This window comes from Notechis scutatus, chromosome 2 (genome assembly GCF_049901735.1).
Source record: "Notechis scutatus isolate UNSWTSFEM ecotype Mainland chromosome 2, rNotScu1.2, whole genome shotgun sequence".
NCBI classification, from domain to species: domain Eukaryota; kingdom Metazoa; phylum Chordata; class Lepidosauria; order Squamata; family Elapidae; genus Notechis; species Notechis scutatus.
In genome coordinates, this window is record NC_142010.1 from 12,059,495 (window position 1) to 12,067,745 (window position 8,251).

Genomic DNA, 8,251 nt, shown 5'->3' on the forward strand with positions numbered 1-8,251 from the left:
TGTAACCATGCATCCATCCATCAACTTTGGGGTTTCTATGGAATGTGTTTGATGGGTGTGATTATGATTAATTCCTTTACTTAAAAATCACTTGCAAAGGAGTAAGAATCTGCATAAGGCAAATACATACATGCTTTAAATAAAAACCTACAATTTACTTTGGCTTGCGATCTTTGTTATTCATATGACAAAGGGTTATGTATAATTTAGAGTAGAAGATTAGATTAGAATTCTTTATTGGCCAAGTGCGATTGGACACACAAGGAATTTGTCTTGGGGCATATGTTCTCAGTGCACAATCCCCAAAAATGTCTGCAGGAAAATTCCCCACCCCATTTTCCTATCAATTGACCATTCTTTATTTGAGATCGCAGGATACCGTCTCCAGCTCCATTCTCAGGGGGAGAGAGAGAGACTTTTGGCTTCATGGAAGGAAAGCAGCAGAAGCAGCAAAGAGACTTGAGACTTGTCGTGCCTGCACAGCCTCTTGGAGCAGGATGCCTTGCAGGGTCCCAAAGATTCCTTTCTGGCAGAGTTTGGGGGCGAAAAAGACTTTTGCTGCTTTCCTTGCATGCAGCCAAAAGCAGAAGAAAGAAGCAGCCTGGTGGCCAAGCAAGGAGCGTGGGGTGAGTGGGGCAAGTCGTCCCCCCCGCCCTTTCCCCCCTCCCCTCACTACCTCATGTTGTTCGTAATGCAAGGGACGCAAACCTTGTGTTCCTACGGGCCATGTGGGCGGCGCAGCCTTGTGTTCCCGCGCAGCCTGGACTGCTTTGGGGGTGACATTTATCTGCGGACCACAAAAATTTTCTTGCGGACCACCAGTGGTCCCTGGCCCACTGGTTGGCGACCACTGAGATAGAGGATGTCTATCCCTCCCCCAATTATAGAGAAATGATGGGGAATTATCCTGCAGACTTTTGGGGGGATTTTCCCAGGGTCTCTGGTCTGCGGGATTTAAAATTATGAGTTTGGTGGTCCCTGAGGTCCAAAAGGTTGGCGACCCCTAGTCTATCTCAAGTCTAATACACAATCTTCTCAACACTTGCAGGAAGGCTCCACACCCATTTGTACCACTCCGGAGACTCTGAAGACACAGCTCCAGGTGGCCTCAGGATTAGTTACAAGAAGGCAAATGACCAGCTGTCTGCAAGGAGTATAAATTCTACAATTCCTCATCATCCAGTCAGAGCTGAAGAAGCTTCTTGAATGAGAGTCTTCTGAGAAAAACAAGGAAATCCAGTTGCCTCTTGAAAAAGCACCTTTGGGACACCCATGACTTGAATAGCTGATAATCTCCATAGACTCCTGGCGCAAACCACTATCAGTCAACAAAACACCATTCCCTGCAGAGAATAATATCTGTATCAACAAACCATTTAAGGCTTTACATGATATTTTGATTCAGGCATCTCCTGGAAAGAGGTTTCTCACTTTTTGCCTAACTCTAAATGGCTCCGACGTTTTTGACGGTCCAGATGTTCCTCCCAGAGACAACACAGTAGTATCCTAGCTTTTGATTTCTTCATGGGAACATGGGAGAACGGGCGCCCCACTTTCCAATGTTGGAAGAATTTTTTTTTCTGAGTTGTTTCAAGTGGGGAAAAAGACACTGGAAACATGGAGGCTATTTGGAAAGATGGTTTAATGATAGACAGGACTTGGAGATCCTGGGCAAAAAAGGGCGGAGATTCTGAGTGTCCCTGGGTTTTATGCCCTCTCTGGCTTTGAACTTCCTGGGGCACAGGAGGAGTATCCTGATTGGTTGCTATCAGAGGTCACAGCTAGCTTTGTAGATAGTCTGTGTACTAAGTTTGGTTGAAACTTGGTGGGTGGTACATTGAAGGGTAATTCTTTGACTCTGCCTGGAAGTAGATCTTTGTTATGTAGAATAGACTGCCCCAGGCCTTAATGGCCCATTAACAAAGGTGGAGGGAGGGCTGAGTTTCTGTCTCTCTGATTTTCTACTTCTCTTTTAGGGGAAATATTCTGCCCTTTTAATATCTCCTAAAATATTTCATTTTTCTAGGACAGAGGTCGGTTTTAACTTCCAACAATCTGTCCTCCTTTTTTTTTCTTTTGCCAAATCATTTTTCTGGCAAAAAATTAAAAATTGATCGGATCAGGGAGACTTGATGGGTGCTTTTAATTTTTCTGATGCAAAGGAGAAGGCATTGATAGAGGCAACAGAAAAGGATTCCTGCAGTGGCTCCCAAAAGCTTTCAACCATGAAGGTCTAGCAGCTCATCTGGTATGCCAAGACGTTGACCTTGGCTGGGCAAAGATAAGTCCATGCAGCTGCATTGTAAGCAGGAAAGCATCCCCCTCCCTCTTGATTCACACAGAAGACATCTCCCCTTTCCAGCGTACTTCCCCTCCCAAATACTAACTTTCCCCTCCCCCAGATTCTATGGCAGCTGACAGTAAGCAAGCAGCATGAGGGCTCATGAAAGCATCATGGAGGCTGACAGGATGGTTAATCCCCATTCGTAGCGCAAGAGAGAAAGCAGAAGTCTATCTCCAGCAGCAGACCAGACCAGCCTGGCGGGGTGGGGTGGGAAACTAAGTGGCGCCGAAAGCAGCTGAAGGCACAACCGCTGTAGCTGCCCCACCTCACCTCATCCCACAGGACCAGCCTCCTGCTGCCCAACCCAGACTCGGAGGCCCCTGGATTATGTCCCCAAACCTGCGCGACCCACACAGGCACCACCCACGAGAGCAATGTCATATTGGCCATGCCCACCTCTCCCCCCCAGTGGACAACCGCCATGCTGATCCGGCCCTCAATGAAATTGAGTTTGATACTCCTGGCTTAGGACAATTAAGATTTGTATTGATGTTTTATTTCCATTATTTCAGCTGCCTTTTCAAATTCATGTCTCTGGGCAGCTAACAACAGTTCAAAATAGCAAGTGGCAGCAGCAAAAATGGTTAGAAGCCAAAAGAAACGATCTTGCTTGAAAGAGGGGCATCATAAGGAAACAAGTTCCAAAATGGAGAGACAGCTCAAACTCATGGAAGTTTTTAGAAATTTTACCTCAAAACAAGGCGCCATGATAGAGACACGAATGGGAGAATGGTATCTCATAGGTGAGTGGCGGAAAGGTGCAATTACAAAATACAGGAAGGCAAATCTTGAGAGATACACATAAAGTTCAAATTCCATGAGGCAAAAGTGAAAAATGGCTTACCGTATTTGCCGGCGTATAAGATGACTTTTTTGCCCTGAAAAACATGCCTCCAAGTGGGGGGGGTCGTCTTATACGCTGGGTCATCTTATACGCCAGCAAATGGTAATTGGGAAGCACTGCGGCTGCCCGCGGCACCGCCCAGAATGACGGTGGTGCGGCCGTAAGCCTGGGATAGCCGGTCGCCTTCCCCCCACCCTCCCGACCCTTGCGGGTTGTGGTGTCCTGCTGCCGCTGGAGGCCGCTGGTTCGCGACAGTCCCCGCTTACCCTCTCCCCGTCCCCGTCCCCGGTGTATTTAGTTGGAAAATTTGGGGCCTCTGCTCGGCAGCGGCTGCCTCCAGCAACCTCTGCATTTCCTCAGGTGCGTCCGCGTGTTCCCCGCGCTGGTAGGCAGGTTGTGCGTGTGTGTGTTCCTAATCAAACCGCGCCCCAGTTCCCCACCCCTTGTCCGCTTGCCGGTGGCTTGTCTGGCTCAGGGACCGGATCAGGATCGCGGCAAGATTATGTAATGCCGGCTGGTTCTGGCTGATGGGGCTGGGCTGCCTGCCGCCTGCCGCATGCGCGCACAGGGGGCAGAGCGGTGAGTGCCCGCCGAGGGTCCCGAAGCACGCGGCAGCCTGTGAGCGGGACCACCCACTAGTGCTCCTGACCTGAGGAGAAGGCCTCGCAATCAACCCTCGCTGTTTCCCTCAGCTGGGAACCTCTTTCAGAGGTGCCATCAGAGGTGCCACCAATGTAGGAATCCTCAGGGAAGAAGCCCAGAGCCCCTCTGGCAGAATGAGCGCATCTATTGCAGCGGGGCTGCGTTATGAAACCATTAAAGTCACTTTCGCCGGCAATGTGTTTTGGGTCAGCTCTGCTCTGTTGGAAAGTCGGCGTTGTTTTCACTCTACCAGTTTCAGCCTTTCACCTTAATTATGAAAGTCCCTTCGGTCCCCTCCAATCAATGGAAGGTTGTTAAGAGTTAGGTGCCTGTGTAGCAGCTTCCCTTAAAGGATGAGGAAGTCGGTTTGGTGCCTTGACTTCTCAGAGAAGCGGTGGGGATAAACAAAATAAAAGAAGAGGAAAAGTTCTTGAAACAGGAATCTCCCTGGAGAAATTTATTCTCAGAAACCCTGGATTTCTTGGGGGAGTTTTAAAGGCAATTGCTTGAACCCAGTGATGTAGGCATCCTTTCCTGCTTGTTTCCAGTGCTTGAGGATGGTACTTTGCTAGGAATTGCTTCCATCCATTTACTACCACATCTGAGCAAAAGAAATGGCTTCTTTCCATCCTTGGTTTTACAACGCTGTCAGTGCTTTTGATGCCCAAGTAAAGGAAAAGTCCTTTACTCCGAGGAACATGCAGTTAGTTGATTATACTTTTCCTCTATGGGGAGACCCAAGGAAGAAAGAGAGCAGCAAAGTTTATATGGGTTGCAAAATAGCCCGTTTCACCTCTTCTTTATGTCCTTTCTCACCCATATTTTCTTCCCATTGGTGGTATGCTTTCCTGGGTTTATCCAGTTCTGAAATTAGGACTATTTACCTTTCTCTGATGGGGACTAAAATATGGATGATGCTTCAAAAAATAAGACAAGATATTATTGGGCAACTCAGAAATAATAAACCACTCTACCAGGAAACTCTTTTCCCAAGCCTTGCATGTTTAAAAAAAAAAAAAAAAGAGCTGGAGCCCAATGAGGGGGGATGCCTTCTCTGGTTTGTTGCAGCTGAGGCCGGGCAGTGCGAGCGGAGGCCGGGCGGTGCGAGCGGAGGCTGCTGAGCGCCTCGTTTCCTTGGGAGCTGGGAGAAGGAGGCCCGCCTACATCGGCCTGAAGGCTGGCTGCTCCTTTCGGCTTCACGGGATTCGTTTCCACGGTGCACAAAAGTGCCTCAAAAAAAAAAAAAAAAGTGCAAAAGTGGAAGGTGTGCGGAAGAGGGGGTAGTCTTATACGGCGAGTATATAACAAACTCTATATTTTGAGTGGAAATGTTGGGGGGTCGTCTTATACGCCCAGTCGTCTTATACGCCAGCAAATACGGTAGTTTCATTTCCTCAGTAGGGAAGACAGCTCAGGAAATATGCATAGAAAGTTGAAAGACAATGTAAATCATCTAGATGAAACAAAGTAAGGATTTTCTTCAAGCCAAAAGAGCTGAAGACTCCCATGGTTTGAAGAGATTTGTGTGGAATTGGAGGTGACACTGCAAGAACAACAAAGAGATTTATCTAAATTAACGAAAGAAAAAAAACAGGGAAATAGAGCTAAGAAGTGATTGAAAAAGAATAGAATTAACTCCTCTCTCTTGCCCAAAGCCTGGCTCTTTTGAGCCCATTTTTCTCATTCTTCTATAATGGAAAAACGTGACACAGTGGCTACAAAACTAAAATTGGTGCCCTTTCACCAGTCTGATCCAGAACCATAGTTAAGCAGTATTTGAATAAATAGCTTCAAAGCAGCCTGAGTCTCTGAAAAAACCTGAAGTATTCCTTCCCCCCTCCACAGGTTTTCCTGTGGGTTTAATTTTTAATTCATTAAAAAGAAATTAAAAATGTCTCAGGGACAACCATACCATATCAATGATATTTAATTTTATTTATATCCAAAATTAATTTTATTCCATTCTAATTAAAAACAATTTCAATTAAACCCAATTTATTTAAATAGAATTTAGAGATTTCGTTATCATTTCAAAGAAAGACAAAATAGCTACAGCTATAGCACTTAAACTGATATACCGCTTCATAGTGCTTTACAACACTCCATAAACAGACTATAGAATCGGCACATTGCCTCCAACAACCTGGGTCCTCATTTTACCGGTCTCAGAAGAGTGGAAGGTTCAAACAACTTTGAGCTGGTCAGAATCGAACTCCTGGCAGTCAACGGAATTAGCTAGCAATGGTGCATTGTAACCACTGCACCACCATGGCTCTAATGCTTCAAAAAGTGTTTTTGAACATGGATTTCACTTCCCATTCTGGTTTCTTTTGTGAGAGGAATTCATCATTATGAAAAAAATTTCACATCATACGTTGATATATATGTGAACTTCTATGGCTTTTGGTTGAATTCCCAGACAGGTAATCCTCAACTTACAACAATTTGTCTACTACTATTCGAAGTTAGAACGGTACTGAAAAAAGTGTCTTATGACCATGGTCACGATTTACATTCAGATGTTTGACAAGTCACTCACATTTATGACACTTGCAGTGTTCTAGGGTCACGTGATCACCTTTTGTAACCTTCTGACCGGAATCAGAAGCAAAATCAATGGAAAAGCAATTCCCTTAATAATAATATTACTAACTTAATCACTCACTTAACTGTTTCACTTCGCAATAAGAATTTTGGGCTAAACTGCAGTCATAAACCTGTATTTTTATTTAACTTCTTCCCACACTTCCTTTATTGATATGGTTTCTCCCACGGGTGGATCCTTCTATAGCAAGTAAAGAGTGTTACTTCTTGCAAAGCTCTTTCCATACTCCATGCATTCATATGGTTTCCCCCCCTGTATGAATTCTTTCATGGGAACTGAGATCACAACTCCTTTTAAAGCTCACTCCACATTGCACACATTTGTATGGCTTCTCTCCTGCATGGATCCTTTTATGGTAACTCAGATTACTGATACAATGAAAAGCCTTTCCACATTGCACACATTTGTATGGCTTCTCTCCTGTGTGGATCCTCTTGTGGGTATTAAGACTACTGCTACAAGTGAAGCTGTTTCCACATTCCACACATTTATATGGCTTCTCTCCTGTGTGGATCCTGTTGTGGGAATTAAGATTAATGCTACAAGTAAAGGTCTTTCCACATTCCATGCATTTATAAGGTCTTTCTTGTTTGTGACTCCTTTGATGTCTTGTAAGAGAGACATTATTATAGAAGGTCTTTCCACACTCTGTGCACTGATATGGTTTCTCTCCTGTGTGGATCCTTTTGTGGGAATTAAGACTACTGCTAGAACTAAAGCTCTTTCCACACTCCATGCATTTATAAGGTCTTTCTCCTTTGTGACTCCTTTGATGTCTTATAAGAGAGTTATTAAAAGTGAAGGTCTTTCCACACTCTGTGCACTGATATGGTTTCTCTCCTGTGTGGATCCTTTTGTGGGAATTAAGACTACTGCTAGAACTAAAGCTCTTTCCACACTCCATGCATTTATAAGGTCTTTCTCCTTTGTGACTCCTTTGATGTCTTATAAGAGAGTTATTAAAAGTGAAGGTCTTTCCACACTCTGTGCACTGATATGCTTTCTCTCCTGTGTGGTTCCTTTTGTGGCAATTAAGACTACTGCTATAAGTAAAACTCTGTCCACATTCCATACATTTGTATGGCTTCTTCTCTCATTTGTATGGATCCTGTTGTGGAGATTAAGACTACTGGTACAACTAAAGCTCTTTCCACATTCCTTGCATTGATGTGGCTTCTCTCCTTTGTGGATCCTCTTATGGGAATTAAGATGACTGCTACAAGTAAACGTCTTTCCACATTCCATGCATTTATAAGGTCTTTCTCGTTTGTGACTGCTTTGATGTCTTGCAAGAGAGTCATTATTATAGAAGGTCTTTCCACACTCTGTGCACTGATATGGTTTCTCTCCTGTGTGGATCCTTTTGTGGAGATTAAGACTACTGCTATAAGTAAAACTCTGTCCACATTCCATACATTTGTATGGCTTCTCTCCTGTGTGGATCCTGTTGTGGAGATTAAGACTACTGCTATAAGTAAAACTCTGTCCACATTCCTTGCATTGATATGGTTTCTCTCCTGTGTGGATCCTTTTGTGGGAATTAAGACTACTGCTGTAAGTAAAACTCTGTCCACATTCCATACATTTGTATGGCTTCTCTCCTGTGTGGATCCTGTTGTGGAGATTAAGACTACTCCTATAAGTAAAACTCTGTCCACATTCCTTGCATTGATATGGTTTCTCTCCTGTGTGGATCCTTTTGTGGGAATTAAGACTACTGCTAGAAGTAAGGGTCTTTCCACATTCCATGCATTTATAAGGTCTTTCTCGTTTGTGAGTCCTTTGATGTCTTGTAAGAGAGTCATTATTATAGAAG

General features: G+C 44.5%; 1 pseudogene; it reads right to left on the bottom strand.

Annotated features, from left to right (window-relative positions):
• Nucleotides 1–6,634: 6,634 nt before the first annotated feature.
• LOC148131761 (uncharacterized) lies at nucleotides 6,635–8,245 on the bottom strand (annotated as a pseudogene).
• Between the last annotated feature and the right edge of the window lie 6 nt (nucleotides 8,246–8,251).